Genomic DNA, 24,405 nt, shown 5'->3' on the forward strand with positions numbered 1-24,405 from the left:
CACCCCCTGCAAACTCTGCCTACCAAAAAAAGCAAAGCCAAGCACAGAGTTGGGCATGAGTGTATCTGAAATAAATTAGAAAATCTGTGTCCATGATCCTGCAACCAAATGTGATGAGCACACTCCTTTTCTGAATGTCTCCAGCTTGCTGTGTACCTCACTAACAAGGAGGAGTAGATTGCACAAGGCTTGCTCAGTCTCCTTACTCAGTGAGAAAGCCTCTGCCTGTGATCCTGTGAAATGGGAGGCACAGTTTTGGGAGTACTACAGCACCAGGCAGGCAGATAGAAAATTCTTATTTACCTATTTACTGCTTCTGCCCCTCACCAGAGTGTCCTGGCTCCCTAATTTAGGAGCTGGAAAGAGAGAGAACATAGGGGTGGTCAGTAAAGCACATTTAGAAACTCTTCAGCAGAGGAGTTTCTTTTGCTTCCATTTTTTATTCAGCTTCCCGCTTCTACTGCTAATAACGAGAAATGTTTTGGCAACAACTAGAAGAGTTTTGTCCGAGTTCAAAGTGCTAAGAATAAAATTTATAGGAATAGTTACAGCCCCTCAGTGCCTGGAAATTCCTTGGCAGTAGGCTTTTGCTCCAGAGAAATATTGAATCAATGGTGTGCTAACAGCTCAGGAGCCCATTACAATAACACGCATACCTTGAGTCCAGACAATCAATAACTCAGCGGGATGCAGCTACCAGAAAACAACAACAAATTAGTTAGATTTCCATAGACTATACATTTGGTGAGTAATAATCTGTAAGTGGAAATGAACCCAGCCTGGAGAGACCAGTGAGCCAAATGGAGATCTTTTATTCATGGCTTCAACTATTTACTGAGCAGGATGTTTGGGGAGGGCTTCAACCTTCTAAATATACATGTGCATGTTTGGCTTTACACACATTCCTACTGAGCCCAGCCTCTTTATTGCTGCACTGGAGATCTGTTTGCACAGGTTTTCAGGATAAACCAGGATAAAGGTCCAGCAGTGAAAGACTGGCAGGCTTAAATTTAATGTATCTTATTATTTGCATGTTCCCACTTTGAGGTATGGCCAAAAATCCCTAAATACAGTCCAGAGGTCAAATCTTGCTCAGGTTACATATTATAGCTGCTGACTTATAGTCTTCTAAGTCAGCCAGGATTGACCTCTGGCTGTATAAAGCACTTGAAGCATAAGAGCTCTCAGAACATCAAAACCACAAATCACCAGGTCTAAGTACCACAAACAGTTTCGAGGCCATTTCCATGGTTCCTCTACAGGCAAACTCCTGTTTCCTCTGAGATATCCAAGTTCATTTTTCTCCCTCTGGAATAATGAACATTTGAATTAATTTTTAATCATAGGTGCCTATCAAAAGTTGATTAGTCCTTTATTGCTAGAGCTTCTGTTAAATAAAGCTAAATGATAAAAGTGTAAAAAGCACAATGATATCCACACCTCCCCTACTGATTTATTCAGCCCATGGCTGTGCCTGTCCTGTCCCTCACAGATCTGGATCCCAGCTTTTGCCCAACACCTGTACAGAAGAGAAGGGGCCACAAAAAATTATTTCAATTACTTGCCTAAATTCAAAGCAGCTCAACTTGCTCATCTGAGTGGAAAATTAGATCAGAAAGTAGCCATGGAGCATCAAAACATGAAATGTTTCTCACGCTCACCTGGTGGGCACTTTCTGAGGAGGCAGATTTCACAGCCTGGGAGCTGATTTTATCTGCTCAGGCATTAAATTCTCCTGTTCTTGATAGATGTTAAGGAGCTCTTTTCTGAATGCCAGGTTTTATTTTGCCAGCTGAAACACAAATACCAAAGAGGATGTGTTACAGAGATATATTTACTTATTGCTTTTAGTAAAGTCTAAATGTCTCTCTGGGGAATGCACATCTGCATTAGAAGTGGCCTTTCCAACAGGACAGACCCTTCATAGCTGCTGTTATTAATCATAAAAGCTTTTAATTACATAGTTCTGACTGAATTTAGTAGTGGCTACATCTGCAGATAACACCAACCACTTGTCTCTGTATTTCTTTTTATTTTACGATCATTACGTAGGTATTGTTTGTTTACAAGAAACACAAATTTTCAAAGGGAATAAGAATCCTTATAATAATTCTGAACTTCTGGATATTTCCAAGCCTGCACCACACTCAGATCCAAGCTGAGAACAGACAGGATAGAATCTCTTAAATGAAGATATAAAGATAAGGCTGTGCCTATCACAAGAACATACATTAAATGCTCCAGGAACATATGTACCTGTGGGGGTGTCAGAGAGGGCCCAAAATTGTGAATTCCATTTTCAGGGAGACATTTTCATATGGATGTGGGGAAGCATTCAGCAGTGTCATGGAGTGATCTATGGCTATTGCCAGCACAGGCCAGGCACAAGCACTGCAGTGAACTTCCACACTCGTGCACGTGCAACTATTTTTCATGGATCTGATGAATTCTGCAGCGACGTTCATCGCAGCAGGACACATTATTGCTGCAATATATGACTATCAGTAACACCTACAAGCCTTTAATATTCTGCAGCTGAACTGTGGAAACAGAAGAAAGTCACTTGTAAATGCCTAATTCACAGTGTAAGTGGGTTGTCTGTCAAAATAATGCTCCCATGTGAAACTTCAAGTAGGAAGCCTAAAAAATCAGAAAAATGCAAGGAACCTCTTGATGAATGTTAAAAGCAGTTTAGAGAAGGAGAAAACGACCAGAATGCTTTTCTGCTTTCGTCCTCATCACAGAGTTGTAATTAGTTCTGTCTGTACAGGTGTCTAATCAGAGGAACTTCTGCAGTCTTAGCAAACATCATCTAAAGAGTAAAAAGAGTTGTTTCAAGTGACGGGGCTTTGTGGGCAAAATATGGAAAAACAAGAGGGAAAGTGAAGGGCAAAATGGATTCTGCCCTTCATTTTCCCACTACATGAAATGTCTCCTGCTTATTTCTAACTCACAGTTCATTTGTTTCAGTAGAAATGCTGGTGAAGTGTGCTGTGCTCCAGGATTTGCAGCTGCACTCCCTGTTCCTCCACAGATGGAGCTGGTCACCATCAGAGCACCCAGTCACTCATGGGTACAGATCCTCAAATCTACCCCTCCAAGGACATGAGAGTTAGGAGGTGGCAGGAGAATTCAGACTCAGAGGAAATATGAATTAAACACAAAAAACCACTATAAAATGGGCATTTTGTGTTACATGATGGGATTGTCCACTCCTGCCTCACTCCAGTGCCAAACCTGCTGCCTGTGAGTCCATCAGACTTTACCTGTTTGTGCTGCACCTATATAACCATGGTGGTGTTTTGTACCATTTAATTGGGGGTTTGTCTGGAGTCTCTTCTGTCTTCACTCAGAGCCAGGATTAAAAAACACATGAAGGAAACTGATTTTCTCATGTTCGGGTTTGGTTGTTTAATAAATCTTCTCAAAAGTACAGAAAGTTCAGCAACACTTCTAGCCAGAAGAGAGCAAAATGGAGATGAATTCAGTTAGCTACAAGGTCTCTTAAAGCTAAATAGTCCAATAGAGAAATAACACCTATATTATTTATACTTTTAACCCAATAATCAAATTCTCATGACCTTCAGTGTGGTACTAAGTGTCCAACCAGAAACTACTGCTTGAAACATCAAGAAGGAAGAGGAGCACCTAAAGAGACACCACCCAAAATCCTCCATCTTGTCCCATACCCAAACCTCCAATTTAAAATCCTTCACCGTGTGAAGGCACACACTTCTATTTAACTACACACCTGTGATTTTATCTCTATTACTCAAATTTGGAAGCTTCTCCAAGGCCTCAGGTCAAAAGCAGCGTTCTCCAGGGGGTCAATGCCTGAAAGCACAGAAAGCTGAAAAAACCCCAAATTTCTGGGATCCAGCACAACCCCACGGTGCTGGCACAGGACAAACAAGGAGCAGCAGCTGTGGGAGCTGCAGCACAAAGTGAGGGGAGCTGCCCTGTTGTGATCCAGCAGGACACATCCTCGTTGGCATTCCTGTCATTGGAACCTCCCGACAGCTCTTTGCACGAAACCTCGGCCAAGGCTTTGGCAGGAAGTTGTGCTTAACCACACACTCTCATAGGAGGCACTTGATTATATTAGACAGATAATTATTGATCCAGCTATAGTTTATCCTTGCTGCCTAATTTCAATAAACAACAGCTTGGGGGAATTAGCAAGGGATTCTGTTCCCCCTCCCCCTGCTGCTTCAGGATTTGTCAGAAACAAGATGATTTATGTGTATTCCAGTAAGATTCTCGTTTGTTGGCAGGCTGTAGGGATTGTTTGGGGTTGGAAGTACTAAGCTTTTATATTTAAATGCTTCCATGAGAGTATTCATGGGTCTCACTGCCTTGCATTGTAATATCTGAATAATAACTGTGACTTATGCAAACCAGTTTTCAGCTGTTCATCGGGATCAATTTTTCATTTTAAGCAACTCCCTGCCATCCCAGGGAAAAAAAAAATAATAATCTGATAGGCATGAAGAGTGAGACCCAAGGAAGGCAGAAATACTCTTCCCTTTTTAAATAATGCACAACTCATTTCTGGAGCACTTTCAAATGTGTTGCTTTCTATTAAGCACAGATAATATTCTGAGGATGTTCCTCCCTTCCTTTCAGGTGAGGCTTTTAGAATAGCAAAGGTCCACAAAGCACAGGCAGGATGGCCAAATAACTTCCATTCCTTCAAGGAACACCTCAGTGTCATTTCTCTTTTTAAATAAAAATCTCTCATTTGGACAGTGAAAGGAAATTCTTACTGCTAATAATTAGATGTCTGCCGGTAAATAAGTTTTTAAAAACCACCCTGGTTTTATTTCTGCTTCCTGGCTCATTTGGGAGTCCCAGTTGTTAGAAGACTGCTCAGGATTTAGTTGTCTCCTACTGGCACGATTTGGAAGCTTGCTGTATAATAAACACTTCATTAAGCACCAGACTGATGAGTTCCAACATGATTTACAGATGAGCACTTGGGAATGATCTGCTCACTTCCAGGCTTCCCAACGGGAACCAGATCCCAGCTGGTGGTTTTCTCAAGGCCAGTTAGATTGATGCTCTGGTATTTCAGCTCTGTGCAAGAGTCAGGCTGGTCAAAATTCTTTCATTAGCTACCAGACACAAAGGTCACATAGGAAATGGCTGGAGTGGGTATCCGTGAAAAATCCCTGATTTGGCAATATCTGTGTGCTCACAGTCTGTGCTCTTAGGAGTTTTTGCAGGCATCAGCAAGGAATCTTTTTGTCCAGGAAAACAGAAAGTAAACAGATTCTATATAGGGCACACAGTATTTCATACTGTCACTTGATTACTTACTTTACTTTTAAGAAAGGTTTCAGGATAACCTTTTAAAACTGAAAACTAAGAATAAAAGCCTAAAAGAAACTAAAAAACCCCAACGCTCTTCCCATCTTAGTTCCAAGACCTTCATACTCCTGAGTCACAGTCCTTACTATAAATTGTAAATTTTGCTCAGAAAAAGGCAAGATAAGGACCTGTTGTAGCTGGGAATCCCAAAATAAACTGTAAATCCGAGATGGCACAGCTTCCCCATTTCTTTTGGCCTCCCATGAAAGGAATAAAACCCTTTTCCAGAAGGTCTTGCAGTAGTGGGGCAAGAGAACAACTTTCCAACAGACACCTGGCCTGGTTTGGGGAACATCCCCACAGCCCATGGGAAAAGATCCCAGCAGGGAATCACTGAGCTGAAAAAAACTGAAGATTCAGTCAAGAATTATTGGAGTGAGACAGCTTTCACAAAATATTCTTTCAGAAGAGACCCTGTGCTATTTTTCACTCTTTTGCAGCGCAAGCATCCAGGATCTCCTTTGCTGCATATTTAGTGAACAGCATCTGCAGCATCTTAATTACAGTAGCTGTTCTCATCTTAATCTCTTGCTTCAGAATAAGGTTAAGTGTAATCTGTCCTAGATTCTTATACAGATGGTTCGTTTCTTAAATACTTGAGAAGAGTTTAGTCGATCTTTAATTCCTTAATCTGGGAACCAAGACCAACCAACCTGATTCTGACTGATATTTTAGCAGATTTTACAAGAAAAATGTAGCACACGCACTCTCTAACATGAGTTGATTAATTTTCAAATTTTTTTTTGTTCTAATGAAAGTTGCTGGGAGTGAGAAGATTCACATGACTCTGCCTTCCTCCCATTTAACCCAAATAATTGCACAGCATTATGGATAAAGAGCACCTGAATGTCAGAAAAAGCCAGCAAATATAAATTTCTTTAGCTGAAATATAGGAATTTCTAAACAGTTCAATAATATAATCAGTAGATTTTTTTTTTTTAAATCTATAACTAGATTTCTGCCATTGCCAAAAAACACAAATCCTGACAGGACATAGATTTCCTTTCTGCAAAGAAACCTGTGCCTACCCAATTATGATCCTGGCAAGGAACAAACCGAAACACACAATGACAGTTTTCAGTTAGGTTAATATTGAAACACAGCAGCGAAAATTGATGTAAAATTTTAAACCAGAATTTTGGTTTTTAGTTATTTATCTGAGTCTTAAACCAAACTTCTTGACCTTCACACAACCATGAAGAAAAGAAAAGGGGAGATTTTTCACTCTGACTAAAGGAATGAAAACCTCAGGGGTTCACTACACTTTTTCTTGTCTGCTTCAATTTCCCTTTCCGAGCTGAGTTCCTCTTTTATTCCCAGTATTGCAGCAAGGGAACCCAGCTGATGAGAGCACAGTTTCATCTCTCCACACGCCCAGTGAGAAGCAATGACAGCTCCCAAAAGCAGCCAGAGGAAGCTTTTTTAGCTTCAGTAATTAAATAAGCAATCATCACCCCAAAATCCTGTGCCAGTGTCAGCCCAGGATGAGTTACAGGCTGCTGTCCAGCACAGCCCATCTTTTCCAGAGGAAATAACTCTTCACCTCTTTAAGCTAATAATCACTTCCCCATTTTAATTCCCCAGCTCTTGGCTTGTGCTTATGATTTCAAGCTTTGTATTCAGTAAGACCCTAAAGAAAGATCAAGAAATGAGCTCCCCAATAGTCACTTCTCTTGGTGGGCTCTTCCAGAACAGGCTTTGCCCACGCTGATCTTTGGCAAAACTCCAGGGAAAGCTTTTTGACACCATTTCCAGCAATCCTGGCAGCTCCACATAAGAATAATTGAGATGCTTTATTTCCCCTCAAATACGGAGTGAGGAATTTTAAAAAAATAGCCGTGATGGGTATAGAATTGTGGAATTACTAAGGTTGGAAAAGACCTCTGATATCATCGAGTCCAAATGTACATGAAGAAAGACCACAAGGAAGATGAAGAGGGACTTTTTATAAGAGTATGTAGTGATGGGAGAAGAGGGAATGGCTTCAAACTGAAAGGGAATGGGTTTAGATGAAATTTTAGGAATAAATTCTTCCTTGTGAGGGTGCTGATGCCCTGGCACAGGGTGCCCAGAGAAGCTGTGCCAGCCTGGTGACACTCCCAGGAATGGTGACTCCACTGCTTCCCTGTGCTTGGCAATCCTTTCTGAGGAGAACTTTATCCAAATATCCAACCTCAACCTCCCCTGGCACAACCTGAGGCTTTTTCCTCTGCTCCTTTCACTTGTTACTTTGAGATTCGCAGGACTGGAGGCAAAAGTAGGATTTCTGCAGGGTGAACGAGCCATTTCCCCCCAAGCCTCAACCCTGCACGTATTAAGGCATTGATCCGAGTGAACAATAATCTTTATTTATGTCCTTGATAAATCAGCGGTTCCTCAGGCCCAGGACCCCTCCAGAGCCAGGTCTCCCTACACAATCTCTTTGTCACAGCCCTTTCCCCCCTGCCCACACTCAACTTCCCCAAGTTCCTAATGTGCCTCTTGGCAAGACGCAATTTTTCTCCGGGATTATAAATTTCCGCGGTGGCTCAGCTCCGGCAGCTGCCGGGCTGCCAGCGCGTCGCGATTGCTCCCCGATGACACGAGCAGATCGATTTCTCGCCTCGCAGCGCGCGGGCGGATTAACACAGTGATAAATGGCCGGGGATTGATTTGCACTTAATTGACAATTTGGTGAACCTGCTCTAAAAACGCCGAGGTTTGGCCCCGGGTGATGGAGCGGGATCGATCCGTGAGGGGAGCGCGGCGCGGGCCGATAGGGGGCGCCAGAGGCTGCGGGACTGTGGGCGCGAAGCCCTGAGGGGAGCTGGGGGGGAAGCGGCGCCTTCCCGCCACTGCCGCCTGTGGAAACACATCCCTGAGGGGTTAAAAATACATGGATACGGCACCTGGGGACACGGGGTAGCGGTGATCGTGTGGTGGGGCTGGGTGATCGTACAGGCGAGGAATGGTTTGGGTTGGAAGGACTTTACAGCTCATCCTCTGCCCTTGGCCTGGTCTGTGGGAAACCCGTGCCAGGGCCTCACCACACTCACAGAAAATCTTTTCTTTGTAGATCCAATCTCAGCCTACTCTCACTTTGAAGCTATTCCTCCTTGTCCCATCACTCCAGATAAAAATAAAACAATCTCTCTCCATCTTTCTTGCAGGCTCCTTTCACATATTGTAAAGACACAATTAGCTCACTCCAAGCCTTCTCTTCTCCAGGCTGAACTATCCCAATTCTCTCAATCTTCTCTTACCCAACTGCTCCGGGAGTGGTTCCAAACTCATTACCTCTGGTTTTACCTGGGGCATTATGTTTATCTTAAATGTAACATAAACTCCCCCCAGGATCAGTCACCTGTGACTACGGGGCTTTATGGACAAAGCAGGAATGGGTTTGTGGCAAGAGTGAAAGTAAAGGCCAGGAAGGAAGTTAATTAACAAAAACTGTAAGCTTCATTTGCCTTTTCTGTCATCTTTTGTTCTTTCCTTCTGTTGTGCCAAATCCCACAGCTTTTACCCAATAGTCCCACAACACAGCCTGCATTATATGATAAAAGCTCTGTGCAATTCACGACAGCACAGCAACATTATCCTCCAGTATTTATCTATTATTTATCCCAAAGAACTTTAGAGTTGACAAGAGAAGCGCTATGGAGTCAACCTGTTGAACTGCTCTTTTCAGCCCCACCTTGTGTTGGAGGTTTCTGGAGGGCTGTGTGAGCACCACTCAGGCATGCCCTGAACATAAAGGATGTCTGAATTGGGAGTTTTTCCAGTAACTTTTTAAATTCCAACTAACCTGAGCTTCAATTCCAACAACAGCATCCACAACCACCTCTGCATTTCAGCCTCTAGGTTAAAATTGCTGCATCTGGTAAAATCATTTGCAAACGAAGCTGAATCATTCATATTGAAGAATTACTTTAGGTTTTACATGTTCTCTTCCTGCTCACCCCCATGCCTTCTCCTCCTGGGATGTTGGCACAAACTGATAATGAGTTTCAGCTTGTGAAACAAATGCAGGATTCCAGAAAGGATGAGTCAATAGTTTGACAGAGCAAATCCTGATTCCCACAGCCATGTGTGCACACATGTAGAACCCTTCTCCCTGAATTGCAGAGCTCCTCCAAGTAGTGGAAGCTCTGAAAACAATCCCAAGAACTGCAGCACACACTGTTCAGAGTTTTCCCCAACTCCAGGACTTGTCTCCAGCTCTGTTTCAAGCAAGGATGAACAATACCACCAAAAAACTCAATCCACCTTGCCTACAAGGCAGCCTTCTAGAATATTTTGTTACACTGGTTATATAATGGAAAGGAGATAGAGAAGCAAATTAATCACATGGGATAAAGAAAAGATCTTTTGAACGTCACCTGTAGCTCTGTGGCATCTTTGCACTGATTACAGCAAAGGGAAAATAGATGAGAAGCCAAGTCAGAATGCACTGTCAATACATTGCATTGGAAATGAAAGGACAGGTTTACTCATTAATTAAGAACCATATCAAAAGGCAGCTAAAATTACATGGAAAGAAAAACTTGAAATTTCTCTGGCCCCAGAATGACCTCCTTTCCTGCCTGCAGCTCTCTTTGTATGTGGTTTAGCCAAACCTCTGTGTGCTCCTTACCTGGAGAAACTGGAACAGAGCTGAGGGTGCCAGGGAGCAAAATAACAGTGGTTGGCATAATAAATGAATGCAGAGTTATAACTCCTGGCATGGGGAGAGTTTAAATAATTGTATGTTCAATTATTTTATATCCTTGTGCAAGAATCGGGAGGCAAAATAAAACCTGATACTGCTAGAATGAAATAGCACCTGACAACTCCAGTGTGGTAAAAACTGGTGACTGCTGAGCATTCGTGTTTTAATTATTGGACACACATAAATCATTTATTACACATTGATTTGTTTTTTAAGAATGTTTTGGTAGTGTGAAAATAGCTGGTAATTAACTTGTGATCAGATAGATTTAGCCCTTTAGCAACACAGGGAGAACATCTGAAGCCTTATGTTTATCAACCAACTCCAAACCTCACAGATTCATGCTAAAGACATGGAAATTATCTTGTGAAAAGACATTAAAAAATCATCAGAATCCTCCCTGTCTGGAAGAACCAAAGGTAAAGATTTCAGATTCATAAGAATTTGGATTGTGCCCGTGATTTTTATTCAATTCCTGAGCTGTATCCAGAGGAACAGCTAATTGGATACTAGGAGTTAATGAGTTGTTCAGAGAAGCTTTGGTAGAAATAGCTGAGTCCTTGCTGCAGCAGAAGTCTGGTCCTTGTCTCAGTGTCCCTCTGGCTCCCGTGGGTCAGGGTTTCACCCAAACAATTGAAAGCTTTTCAACAGAGAAATTGTTATACTTACTGCACTTCTACAATGAAACTCTTAATAAAGTGACTTTCCTCTGAAAACAAGCAAGGAGGAACGGAAATGAGTTACTTTGTAATCAGCCAAGTCAAAGCAGCAAATGAACCCGGCTGGTTTGGGTTTCTCATTCGGGTGCTATTCAATGCCACTGTTATTTCTGAGCAGGATGGTGCAGCCAAGTCTGGAAATGGAGGGATTTGGAAAACAACAGGAAGAAATTCCATATCCCCTACCTGTCCTGTGAAATGCTACAGGAGACCCGTGGATAATTATTGCCCATGGCAATCTGCATCAGGGGACAGAGGGTTAAGCCCAAGTTATTTTGAACAATAGATTTCACTTTATTTTCCTGTTTCCTACTTTGCAGACTTACATTCTGAGGCTTTACTACTTAATCCCCACTGTAGTAATAAAAATTTTTAATCCTGTGTTTAAAATATGAGATTTACATGTCAAAATCTGGATATACAGCATGGAATTATAATCGCTGTGCAGCAAAAGCAATTCCCCTCAAGTTCAGGCTGCTGTTTGGGAGAGCCTGTCAGGTGCTTTGTGTCAGCACTGGAGGAATGTGCAGACTGCAGAGGTCACAACAGCTTTCTCTGCATGCTGGGGACATAAATTCATATGTATTTCATAGCTACCAACTCAGATTTCCCATTTTTCTCTGATTTTGTGTTTTAATCCCCTTATTCTTGCTGGGGTGTTATTAACAAGTTTGGGTCCCTCAGCCAACACCTGCCAGGCAATTAATGGGTAAAGCATTCATCCAGCACAGAAATGAAGAGCAGGTTTGTCACAGACAATGTCACAACCACAGCTGGGCACTGCTCAGCTTTGCACAGACTCGAGTCAGGGAATTTTTGGCACCAGGAAATAATAAAGTGATCCCTCAGCAGGGATCACTCCCCTGCACTGGGCACCCTTAGCAGGCCCAGGACTCCCAGACCATCCAGGCACTGCCCAAAGGGTCAAGGTTAAACTGAATTAAAGTTGAGATGATGATAAGGAGCAGATGTGGGATCTAACCCAGATTAACATCCAATTGCCAGCACTGCCTCTCTGGGAGAGGGAATTCCAGGCTGACCTCACCACTTTATTATTAAACTTGAAATATATTCCTCACTGGAACAACATTTTTTTTCCTCACCCAATAGTTATTCAGAGCAGATTTGGAATGTGCCACACTTTCCCATCTTGTTTTGCAATAATATAAAAAAATAATTAAACTCATTAGGTTTTAGTGGGGTAAAATTAATGCAAATATACCTGAGCTTTTTACTGGATTCTTAAACACCTCTAAGCTCTCACACTGATATACAGGCATCAGAAAAATTCTGTTTCCAACAGAATTATCTCCATGAAAATGTTAGATGCCAATTTATCAAGGATTTTCTTCTGTTTGGTTAGTTTTGAGACAATAAGCTGGGAATGTTGTATTTATCCCAGTGCCACCTCCCTCAGTGTTAATCTTGTCCCAGCTGGAGAAAAAAAGAAGTTACTTCTTGCATTTTTTTTCCTTTAAATTGCACCATTTCCTTATTAATAAAAAAGAAATAAATAAAATTCAGCCCTAGGAAAGGAACATACAAGGAGACAACTTGTGGCAAGGAAGGGTCATTACTCTGGGGTGTTTTCAGGGTACCTGGTTATTTCAGAATTGCTTTGACATTGTTTCTAACCAACAGCTCTTTATCTTTTTCTATGGCAAGAACACTTTCCTTCCTGGCTAAAAGAAGGTTTAAATCTCAGTGAGGAAAAGGAAACCCAGGAATAGTGATTATTTTTTCTTAATGGAAAATTATAACTATCAACTAAATCATCCTTCATGCTAGACACGACAGACTTAAGCACTTTGAAGTGATTGATTTTTAAATGATATTATGATTTCATGGTTGAAGTAGTAATACTCTTTGCTTTTGCAGACACTGTGTATCATCCTATTCCTTACCCAGTGGAGACACCATTAAGTAGCAATTTGGAGCATTTATTACTAGAGATGGAGATAAAATTACATTGTTTTACTTGGACAATGCCCACGTGTCTCTGCCATGCCAGGTCAGTGCACTACCCAGAGCTGGTTTCACCCAGGATTTGGGGCTGCCCTGCTCTTTGCTGTTTTCCTCACAACTGCCCCAGTGTTGTTCTGGCCAGGAGATGAGGATTCAGCTGCTGGGTGGACCAGCAAATCTCACCTGCACCAGCCCTGCCTTTCACCCTCTTGGTTAAACTACTTTGCTCAGGGAAAGCAAATATTCAGGGAACACATCAAAAGCATTTAAAATGCAATCAGCCCTCAGCCAAATATCTCACTTTGGTATCCTGACTCGAAAACCTGCTGCAGAATCAGAGCTGGGTTCCAGCTGCAGCTCTGAATAAAATAAAGATATTCTCTCTGCCTCATTGGACCCAGCACAGACTCCCTTCCCAGCACATCTTTGTCCAAACACTGTGACCTAAACTGGAGCCAACCTTTCCATCAGGAGAGCCTTAATTTATGGTGAGCAAAGAACAACAAATCACAGCCCCTCAGATTTATGGCCCCCAGGATCTGAATTGACCATACAGCACAACAACCTTTCCAGCACTCTAGTCATTTCTTTAATAAAGTTGAAAATATCAAATCTGCATGCATGCAGAGCCACCCCATCAGAATTTTATGTAAAGTGCACAATAAGTTTATGGATGGTAGTAACGTATTACTCCTTGTAATTTCATTATGTAAAAAGACACAGTTGGGATCTCTTAGGCCCCTATTTCAACATTTATGAATTAAATAACAGAATGTATGCAAGGCTGGAATTGGAGAACAACGTTTTCCAACAGGCAGAATTGATGAGGAAGGGTTCTCAGTATTTTATGGCTGTAACAAACTCTTTGCTGCCTAATTAGAGAGAATCTGACAGAGAATGAGGGAGAAAGAATCAACAAAGGAAAGCAGAAATCTGTCAAGATGGGGACAAAACAAGATTAGGTGCAAATTTAGAACCTTGAAACAAACCTACCCTGAACTGCAGATAATTCTAGTATCAGACCTGGGTGTAAATTTTAAGGCTTGTGTCTGTCAGCAGCAGAACTGGAAATCCATTGGGTCAATCCAGAAGCCCTGATGGTTCCTCCAGCAGCTGCATGGATAAAACTTTGCTGTATCTTGTCAAACTGCAAAATGTGTTTATGTCCTGGGTCTGTTCCTCCTCTCACCCCCATTCCAGAAACCTCAAGTTGAATTTCATTAAAAGTTCAATAGTTTGGTCACTGTGGCTGTACAACGAAGGAAGGAAAAGCCTGCAGTAGATTCAGGGTTTATGATGTTATGTGTGGGACATCTCATGGCCTGAGTTAAGTAAACTCTAACCTGTTTGGGCACTACCTTTTGGTCCATAGAAATGCCATTATTTAGGCTATCACAATCAATAAATTGGATTTTGCTTTTGCAAGTGAAAGGGCTGTTATTTTTCATACAGTTTGTCAATAGGCTCCAGGTTGGGAGATATATGAAAGATATTCTACACAGGCTAGAGAGTTATGAGCTCTCAGGCATGAATTATTTAAGTTCTTTTCACTTCTATAAAAAAAATAAATACAGAGATGGCCAAAACAGATGCCATAAATTGTGGGTTTGATGTAGGATTTCCATCTTTCCTTGTCTGCTCTAAAAGCGAGGTTTCTTTGTGCTGAAAATCCTTTTACCATTTGCATCTGTGCAGTGAAAGCCATTATTACCCACTGAAATAGTGTCCTGTGAACTGGACTTACAGGTGAAGACTTACTGCACTCACAGCTGTTGGGTCACCCTGGGAACTGAAGCAGCCAAGGGCATTTCATCCCCTCCTGCCCATTCCCTCCCTGGTCTAGACCCCAGGAAAAGTCAAGAGGCTGCTGCACCTTCTGTTTGTTCTGACATCCCTGTAATTCCTGCCTTTCTGCCAGTCTAGCAATTACCTGCCCCCATGAGCTACTGTGAAGAAATCTCAAAGGAAAAAAATTAATTTAAAAAAAAATATTTGAAAATACAACAAACTCTGTGTGATCTGGACAGAGAGTTCCCATGTTCCAGTAGTTTCAAATCTGTCTTCCAAGCTGCCCCTTCTCTTTGCCCTCTCACCCCAACTCAGCAGAATTTCTGCCCTACCATGATCCATTATTTCATCCTGATGTGCTCTATGTACACCTCATCAGCATGTTCAATACATATATTTTCATTTACAAGTGTGCTCTCAAGAGCCAGGACAGAGAACAGGGCTGCCAGATGCTGCAGGGATGTTTAAGCAGAAGGGGAATTCTTACATCCAATCTCATGTATTAGGATATTGGTTCCTTTTCCCCAGCAGCACATGCTTGGAGCACTCTGAGCCAGCCAGCTCTGCCCTTGCTGTTTCCTTTCCCAATCCACTCTAGTTAAATACCTTTTTCATAAGGAGTTTTAAATTATAAGTCTAAATGAGGCCTATAATAAATTATACTTCATAAAATCCTGTGCACATCATTTCCTCACAGAAGAGGCTCCAAAGAAATATTTTCCATGCCACCACCTATGTTCCCATCCCTTTGCAATATAACATTTATTCTAATATTAAAATGGCAGCTGCTCTATAAATTGTGAATCATTAGCACTCTTCATTGATTTTTCCCTTGCAGCCTGCAACCCTGGGCAGTGACTGTGTGTGAATATCAGTCTATTGGATTGAGATTCATATCCTATTTGAGGGTCAAAGACCGAGACCTCGTGAGCTTGAACTTCTATCAGCCTAAAGCTGATCAATACCTGGAGATGTATTTGATCCTGGCTGCTAGCACAGATTAAGTGGCCATAAATACAATCAAAAAATGTGAGGCTGCTGGGGGAGCAGGAGCCCAGCCAAGGAGATGCCAGCTCCAGTGGGATTTCTGGGAGCAGGGGAAAAATCTGCAGAGCTGGGTCCTGTAATTTTGGAGAGGCTCAGCCCAGCATGCAGCTGGTGGAGGGAGAAAGGAGGATTTTCAGCTTTGTTTTCCATGATATTCCTGCTGGACATGGGACCACTTCAAATTCCCACAGCCCAGATATCCCAGCTCCTGACATGGATTAGAGCCAGCTGCACAACCACTGCTCAGCTGGGCATGGAAACCACGGCTGGAAACACCAGGAGGATTAATTGAAAAACATTAAACAGATCAAATAAGTCCCTTTTCTTCCTGTGAACCCTCTTCCTCCCTATCTCCAAGTGAAACTTTAAATATATGATTAAAATGACCTATTAAAGAGAAGAGACTCATTCCATTTGAGTATATTAATGCTGATTCTCTGCTGGCTGAGGAAGAAAAAAAATCCATAATCATAAGCTTATTAAAGAACAATATCCTTCGAGGGCTTATTGTTTTCCCCTTTAGAGAGTGTGATGCCTTGAAAAATAGGCATGGAAACAGAGAAATAAAGACACTGTTGCACTGCTCCAGACACCAGGGCACTCAGGGAAATTGCCTCCCTATTTTTAGGCATGTTTACAACAGGCCTATTTACACTATTACCTTTGATCCTAAACTCTAATTTAAATTATTCTTTTAAATGCTTGGGAGATCCAGAGGGGAAATAATTAGAAGTGGCAGGAGGTCTGAAAAAGCAAGAGGAACTATGCTGTGAGATGGAGTGGAGGATGCAACTCTGGACAAGCAGCAAAGGACTCAAAGCATCCTCTGCTCTGTGGAGGGACCAGTGGCACCACCAGGGCAGGATGCAGCTCCCTCAGTGCTGATTTTAGCAGAGAAGTCTCTGCCTGGCTATAATCAAATACAAGCTGGTGTTTTTATTTACATGCTTTCATGTCCTTGCAGTGTCCTTGGGGGGAAGAGACTTCATTATCATAAAGAATATGTTTTTATTCCGCTACATAAGTACTACTTATTATAGTCTCATATATTTTCTGACACTACCAAGGGGTCTTTATTGTTGTACATCAAGGTCACTGACAAGTAATATATTCAATCTATTAAGTTATTAGGGAGATAAATAATTTGGATGCAAGCTGAACTCTGAACTTTTACCTTTTCCCCTGACAGCCGGGTAGTTTCTTGGCATTCATACTAATCTCAGCTCTGCTTGAATAGTAATTCCATTAGGGTTATGGCTGCAGCTATACATATGCAATGACCTCAAACACAATTTCTTTATGGACATGGGCAATAGGAATATTAAAATTTTAAGCCAAAGAGGATGTAATGTAACTTTACATTATTTATTGTAGACACAAATCCTTTATAATATTAAAGGATAAAGAATTAATAAAAGAAAGATCCCATAAACAATCCATAAAGTCAAATGTAGTTCTTGATTTAATGCAATTGCTTTTTAGTGTCTTCTGGTTACAGACTTGCACTTCATTAAAAAAAATCTAGTCAAGAGTCAGGAGCATCCTGGTAGCTCAGTGGTCCCTGGGTGGTTTGGAAAGCAGCTTTAACCCTCTGGTTCTGCTTGTGACAATCTACCCAGAGATGGTCACAGGCCAAGGAGTGGGGAAGCTTAATCCAGAGTTATTACAGTTATTTGAGTCCCTGAAACCAGGACTAACTGGTTATTTCAGTCCCTGAATCTGGGATCAGTTTGCTAAGCAAACTTTCACTCTCTGTGAGACCACACAAGCTCTTCCTGCTGTCAGGACACTTTGGGATTGGCTTTAGCCTGGCAATGCCCTGGGGAAAGTCTCTAGAATTGGGAGCTGCTGTTTCTCCCCTCCCAAAATATTCCACCAAGGAGCTGATAAACCCAGCTGCAGGGAGTGTGTGCCTCTGAAGCTGCAGTTTGGGAATGTCATGTGCCAGATTCTGGGAAAGGAAATGTTTGGGAGCATCATCCCTAAATGCTGGAGGAAGGGCACTGCTTCCTCCAGGCTGTTCTGTGGCCCTGGTACACAGAACTGTAGCTGTGCCAAAATCACATCATATCTGACAGGTGTTGACAACCAGTGTGTTAAAACTCCTTTCATGTAAATTCTCTCTAATTTAGATTTCTGATGTCAGGAGAATGCAAAGCTTGCTGAAAACACCAGTAATCTAAATAATTAGCTAAACTTTGGAGGGAGCTTTTCTCTAAAGAGAACAGAATGAAAGTGGAGAAAACAAACCAATGAGACTTTCCTATTAAATTTTATATTGCAAATGCAGAACAGCTATGATTATTACTTTTTTCCCTGTGTTTTTTGGGTTTGGAGCTTGGGATACATATGAGAGAATATTCTAATTACCTCCTGGGCATTCTAGAACTACCACTGTTAACTAACCTGGGTTGTTTTTCCAGAGAGAGGAATAACTGTGTGATCCTGTCCAGGGAGATGTTTTATTCCTGCTGCTGAAGACAGAAGTCAAACCCATCTGGGCTGTAACACTACCACAGTCAGAGTTCAAGCACTTCTTTTCACATTCTCCATTCTTGCTTCTTTTTTTTCCCCTCCTCCCTCATTCATCATCCCCTGCCCACACCCTTTCACCACTCCTCAGTGGCTTCTTCCCACTGGGAAATCTCTCAGGGGCTCAGAGCAAGTTGTTGCCCAGGCACCTGCAGCCTCCAGCCCACTGTCCCTGGGGATCTGGGCACAAAACAGCCCCCCCAGCCCCCAGCCCACACAGAGCTGCCCAAATCCCTCTCTCAGCCCAAAGGGAATATTTGTGTATGATGTTTTCACACTATAATGTGCCAATAAATGAGCTTGATCCAGATTTGAGGGTTTTCTCAATTTTCTCTTTTATTTTTTTTTTTTTGTTTTGGTTGTACTTGTTGGCCATTTGGGCTGCTCCAGCTCTGCCCCAAGTTTTGTATCGCAATAAGCAAAATTCACTTTACATCACCACTTTTAAACCAAATCTCTCACATGTGCTATTATTAATTCAGATTCAATAAAACAATAATTACCTATTGATTGTAATAGTGAATTGGGGGTTCCTGAACTTGAGAAAAGAGCCTTTAAAGCACTTAGATTGCAATAGTGAAGCTGTTCTGCCCAGCAGGGCTGGTGACCTCTTCTTGAGTGGGCACAAAGCCAAGCAGAGTGAGGAGCTTTGGGACTCACCCCCCAGCAGCTGGTCCCTTCCCCAAATCTGCTGTTCAATAAATCAGTGATGGATGGTGTGTGTCAGGTGGGCACAGCGCTAAAAACACCCCTGAATTCTGTGGGATGGCTCTTGGGATGCTCCCAGGGATAGAGTTTGGCCCTTCCACTGCAGCCTGAGGAGGGGTCCCTGCAGCCAGGCTGGGGAGCACAGCCCCCCTGTCCAGGGAGGGGCACACCAGGGTTTAGCTCTGCTGCTGCAAATCAAACGAATGACATGGATTTGTGGCCTATCATCTTGACAGCCTCCTTTAAACTGCTTATTTTAAAACAGGATAAACAGAGGATTAATAACCTTGCAGAACACAGAGAGCCTGGTTCCTCCCAGGGAAGCCTCTGTAACATCCCTCCCCAGCAGCTGGGTGAGGATCTCACCCCCCTCCTGCTCTGCACCCTGGAAATTGTGTCCCCAGGAATGAGCTCTGTCCCTTTCAGCCTGCAAAAATAAACCAGGATACTCCCCTGATTCAGTTATAGGAATAAGGTGATCCTGAAAGGTGATTTTCCTCTGCACTGCTTGATTTAGGAGGGAAGAGGTCTGGGTAGTAAATCTGAATATTTTCTTAATCATCAAAATAAAATCATTTCAAGGCCAACTCATGTTCCCACACTGAGGAACAGTCTGCTCCCCCCACCCCTCATTCCAGTTGGACAGAAATGCTCTTCCAAAACATACTTGCAAGTTAAAGCTGTGGAGAAATTCACAGTTTCCTTCCAATAAACACAAACACACTTGTGTTTACAAGTGAGTAACTCCACTGAGCAGCACAGGGGGGATTTTACCCAAGCCCTCCTTTCACTCAGTCATTTCAGGGCAGATTTTCCATCCTTTGCTGCTGGGCAGCCCCACAGAGCCCCTGGGTGAGCAGGGAACACCAGCAAGGTCCCTTTCACACTTCTGCCAGACCTTGCTGACTTGAAAATGCCACATTTGCAGCAAAGCAGCAGCACATCTAATAAATCACATCTGTACACTGCTTTATTCACAGGCACTGACAGTTTAGGATTGACGACACCCAGGGCAACCTAATGTCAAGCACTCCTAATGAAAACTATCCCATTTTGCTCCAGTAGCAGCAGCTGCCAACAGACATAATCTACTGGCATATGGAGAAGGCCATGCTAATCCCTGCAAGGTCATTAACAAGAGGGTGAAAATTACATGCAAAGCACCAGCTGTGGCATCCCCTCTGCCTCACACTTGCTGTAGCAGGGGCAACAGAGGTGAAAAATGTGGTTGTGTCTCAGCAGGCCAAGAGCAGTGATAGAGCAGAGTTATTTCCACCCCTTCCTTCCCCAAAGCAGGGGTCAGTGCTGCTGAAATTCTTCCTGGGAGATTTTCAAGTGTCCTGATTTCACAGGAGAGATGAGCTCCAGGATGGCTGGAGAACAAGGGGGGGTCTTGGTTCATCTTGTGACATGGACAGGAGCTGTGTCCCACCTTCCCAACAGCCTGAACAGATGCAAAGAGCATCTTCCCACCCCTCTTCCCAAGCAAATCCATGGAGATGTGGTGCTGGGAGTGGTTTAGTGGTGGACTTTGGGTTTGTTGGTCTTAAAGGGCATTTTTCCCCCACATGGCACAGAATTCCAAATGTCTTCCCAGCAGTGAGGAGCAGCATTACACGTGGACAAAGTCTCCAATCTGTCTTTTCTCCAACCCCTAATACAAAAATAAGGCCCCTGTCACTGCAGACTCACCTCAGCTTTGTAAATCTTAACATTTACATGAATATGAGCTCTGCTTCCATAATCCCAAACTCACTCCCAAAGAATATTTTACTCCCATATCCACATGGGAATTCAGCATCTCAGTTTGTCTTTACCTTAAATCCCACAAACATTTTTATAAACCATAAATCAAAAAGTCTGTTAAAACCCCTCAGCAATGACGACCCAAAACAAATCTTTTCCAGTTTAAATCCCAGCCTGCATAACGATCAATCCCATTAACCCCCTAATTGTCAACATTACTTTGGGTAATGTTTAAAAACATTAATTTCAAAAAATGTAACAGGAAAAAAGCTCTTTAAATCGGCATAAAGATAAATGGTCTCCAGCAGCATGACCTTTCCCCATACCACAGTGACACTGAATTATTTTAAAGTTATTTCCATTCTCATTCTTCCCTGGAAAAATGTTGACAAGGCTTTCACCGACCATAATGGATACACAGTAACATCTGTAACTGCATCAAGAGCCTTTCCTCGATTCCTCATCACCAACCTGCTTTAATTAATAGTGGAGAGGTGATTCCAGAGGAGTTCAACCTCCCAAAACCTGAGAGGGATTTAACCACCAGTGTCTCCCAGCCTCGAGCCCATGTGCCTTCAACTCTGCTTTTCCAGGATGAATTTGGCTCATAATCCCCATCAGGCTGCAGGTTGGGCTGTGACAGCACAAAACCTCCTGGGATTAATCTTGGCTTTTCTTGGGTGCAGTGGGACATCCCCCTGGGCAGAGGCTGTGCCATGGGGTGCACACATTGTCCCCAACACACAAAACACAAAAAGTGCTGCTGCACAGATCTGTGACCTTACCAAGCCTCTCCCCCGGCTGAAGTTTGGCACCACCCCTGCACTAATTCCCAGCAGGAGCAGGGATGGGCTTCAGAAAAATGAAGAGAACTCTGGTTTTCCCTTCCTCCATCCTCTGCTGAGCATTTGGGGCTTTAAAAAGCAAAACATCTGCCCTGGTGGAAGCAGGAGGTGACTCCTGAGTGACTCCTATCCCCACAGACACACCAAGCCAGGGTGGTGGGGCCAGCCCTGACCCATGAGCCTCCAACAGCTTTCCTGGATATTCCAGCAGCCTTCCCTGATATTCCTTCTCTGCCTGTTCCAGCCCTCTGGGCACGGCTGCACCAAGGCTCCCCACTCAGCAACTCGAGCCCTTCTTCTAATATTAATGACAAGTAATGTGTCAACCCCCAGAGCCACCAAGGGATCACATTGCAGCAGTGCTGTGCCCACAGGGGTGACACAGGCTCACCTGAGCTCCAGGGTCATGCAAGGGACCAGGACAGGTGCCAGGGCACAGGGACACGTCCTGTGGCTGCACATCATGGACAGACTGCAAATGTCTGAGCTGCTCCTTCAGGGTTGTTTTGGTGGCAGCTCCTGCAAACACTGACACTGAGTGGTGGCTCTGGGCTCTCTGCATCCCTGTGCTTGGTCCAAACACTTCAACTCACAACCCTCATGTTGAAGTGGGACAGAAATATCCCACCTGATCAAAGCATGTCAATTAGTGCTCATCTAAGTTAATGAGATGCTTCAACTAACACAAGGGAATTTATTTCAGAACATAACGATTTTTCTGTTGGCAAATCTAGTGATAAAAACCTGCACAAATCTGTATTTCCATGGAGCTGGCTCCAGACTGGCTCAGGGTGATTGTGCTGCTCTGGTGCTGTGGCACAGCAAATGTCAGCATCCCACAATTAGCAGGCAGCTTATTAATCCTTGCAAATAAATGAGCCTGGTCCTCCAGTCCAGAAAAACACTTTGGGGACCAATTCTTTATTTCTGAGTGTATGATTAGTACAAATTAAAACCAGAATAAGTTTTAATTTTGCCACATCAAGCAGGTTCATCAAAACACCCTTAACCCCCAGAGTCAGATCCTGATAAAGGCATAACAAGGGGATGTTTCAATTAGAATGATTAGGATAGTCCAGGAAAATTAATTTTGAAGTTCATGACAGCCTCCTGTCAGAAACAGGCTACAGTGAGGAGGGAAGGCTCAGAAAATGAAAATGAAAAGGCTGTGCTAAGTACTGCTGGTGGCAAGGAACAGGAGCTGGCTCTGCTCCTCCTCAAACAGTCTCATAAAAGAATCACGTCCTGTGAAGCCAATTCAGTGTGATACAACTGGAGCCCAACTCCCAAACACAGAGCTCTGCTGCCCAAATCCTCCCTCGGTTGCTGAAGGCTCCCATGGCTCTGGTTTGGGCTGCTCAGAGCCATCACAGCAGGTGCTGCTGGAGAGGAGCCTGAGGGGCTGACTGACACAAACAGGACAGCATGGGATGTTCAACTTCACTTTCCAAAAAGCACAGTTCAAACCAATTTCCCTTTAGCACTGCTGCTTTCTGCCAGCCTGGCTCTGCCCAGCACACTCAGCCTTGCTTTGCTCTATCAAACCCACAAGGCACCACCTGGGCTGTGGGATCTTCCTCCCACTGCACCCAGGGGTGGTTCTGGTGCAGGGATCCACCGTGCTCAGCCCTTCCTCAGCCCCAAGGAAAGCTCCAGTTCTGCTCTGCACACTCAGACACAGCCTGGCTTGTCCCTCTGTGTGCCAGGGCTCTCCTGTCCCCAGAGATGAGGCAGCAGCAGACCCAGAGCAGGGTCTCCTCCAGAAACAGGAAAGCAGCAATTTCAGCATCCACTCTCCAGACAATGTTATAGCTCCTTTAAAATGATAATTCACATTTGAGAAAACAAAGCAGAGCCCAACAAATCCTAGTGTAGCTTGTACATGCAGAAGGAGAAGCAGCCACTGTTCATGCATAGCCTCAGAAAAAGGAACCAGCAAAAAAGTTCAGCTTCTCAAACCAGGCTGTGTTAAAGGCTCATTATACAGCAAACCAAGATCATCTAAGCTTTGGGAGGTTGGGTTTTTGGTTTCTTTTTGTTGGATTTTTTTGATTCTTGTTTTTCCATTTGAGAAAATAATCACATGTTGGGAACAAACCTCTTTATCTGTTTCATTTATGGTCCACATAAATGCCAGGACAAATCCTGGGGAAATACCAAGCACCATGTCCTGAGATGAAATCAACCCCACACCTCATGATTTTATATCCATCTCTCCCAAACACCACCAGCACAACTGACCTTCAATCCAGAGGAAAGGCTCAATCCCAAATCCTAGATGATCAACAGAGAGTGACCCCATGATGGTTGAGGGAAATTAGGAGCCAGCAAGGACACAATGCTGGATAAGGGGAGCCAGGAGCACTGAATGACTCCCCCATGGCCTCACCTGTGGAGCCTGGCTGGATCTTGGTGAGGCTCATCCCTTTTTCCAGGCAGATTTGAAGAAATCACCTGTTTCAAGTAGAATTCAGCCTTCCACCCCAAACCCTGCCAGCCTGTGTGGGTGTCTGTGGGAGGGAGGCTCTGCCCCTGCACTTCCCTCCTGTGCTTTGTGCTTCTGTTCCTGCCCTGATTTCCTCAGCACGGCCGGGGGAGCCTGACCCTGCACCCCATCCCTGCTGGAAATGACTATTGCAATGGGCTGCTTCCACGGATTGAGAACAGCATCCTCCCTCGGCAAAACACAAGTGATTCCTGCATTAATTTAGATTTCCCGCTGCCTTGTTAGAGCAGCTGGGTATGGCACGCTTCATCTTCCCTGCAAACAGTGCCTTCCTCCCTGGGGGACACTCAGCACTTTATAAACCTGTCAAGCCCTTAAAGCCGGTGACCGTGAGGCTTCACAACAAAACCTGGGGAGGTTTATGGCCACACACACACAGCAGCCAGCCCCGGAGAGGATCCTGCACGGGTGGGTTGGGAGCTGAGGGGATGCTGTTTTGTGCTGTGCTTTCATTTAAAAGCGAGCCAAAAAAAAAAGCAGTGCGTGATT

General features: G+C 43.5%; 1 long non-coding RNA gene across 1 annotated transcript; it reads right to left on the minus strand.

The window, feature by feature from the left end:
* Window positions 1-261: 261 nt before the first annotated feature.
* LOC306811049 lies at window positions 262-23,708 on the minus strand. The gene is made up of 4 exons (XR_013776593.1): window positions 23,652-23,708; window positions 1,662-1,792; window positions 657-693; window positions 262-356 (listed from the first exon to the last, which is right to left on the minus strand). It is a non-coding gene; the product is annotated as an uncharacterized lncRNA (long non-coding RNA).
* Between the last annotated feature and the right edge of the window lie 697 nt (window positions 23,709-24,405).

The sequence above is a fragment of the Erithacus rubecula genome (assembly GCF_903797595.1).
Source record: "Erithacus rubecula genome assembly, chromosome: 21".
Lineage (NCBI taxonomy): Eukaryota > Metazoa > Chordata > Aves > Passeriformes > Muscicapidae > Erithacus > Erithacus rubecula.